Raw genomic sequence first — 795 nt, 5'->3', positions numbered from 1 at the left:
TGGGACACAATAAAAAGACCAAACCTAAGAATAATTGGAGTAGAAGAAGGAGAAGAAGTGCAGCTCAACGATCCAGAAAATATATTTAATAAAATTATAGAAGAAAACTTTCCCAACCTAAAGAAAGATATACCTATGAAGATTCAAGAAGCATACAGAACACCAAATAGGCTGGATTAAAAAAAAATCCCCTCGCCATATAATAATTAAAACACAAAGCATACAGAATAAAGAAAGAATATTAAGAGCTGCAAAGGAAAATGGCCAAGTTACTTATAAAGGTAAACCGATCAGACTTACACCTGACTTCTCTTTGGAAACTATGAAAGCCAGAAGGTCCTGAATAGATGTACTGCAGAAACTAAGAGACCATGGATGCAAGCCCAGACTACTATACCCAGCCAAGCTTTTGTTCACTATAAATGGAGAAAACAAAATTTTTCAGGATTAAAACAAATTTAAACAATACGTAGCCACAAATCCAGCCTTACAGAAGTAATAGAAGGAAAATCACAAACCAAGCAGTCCAACAATGCCCAAAATAACTCAGACATCTAGAGACCCTTCACCATCACGACTCAAAGAAGGGATGCACACGAACTCTACTACTAAAAAAGTGACCGGAGTTAACAACCACTGGTCATTAATATCACTTAATGTCAATGGACTCAACTCACCTATAAAAAGGCACAGGCTAAGAGATTGGATACGAAAGCAGGATCTATCATTCTGCTGTTTACAAGAAACACCTCAAACACAAAGACAGGCAACTACTCAGAGTAAAGGGCTAGGAAA

This window comes from Alexandromys fortis, unplaced genomic scaffold (genome assembly GCF_014885135.2).
Source record: "Alexandromys fortis isolate MF-2015 unplaced genomic scaffold, M_Fortis_MF-2015_v1.1 scaffold_56, whole genome shotgun sequence".
Classification (NCBI taxonomy): Eukaryota; Metazoa; Chordata; class Mammalia; order Rodentia; family Cricetidae; genus Alexandromys; species Alexandromys fortis.
This window is presented reverse-complemented; position numbering follows the sequence as displayed.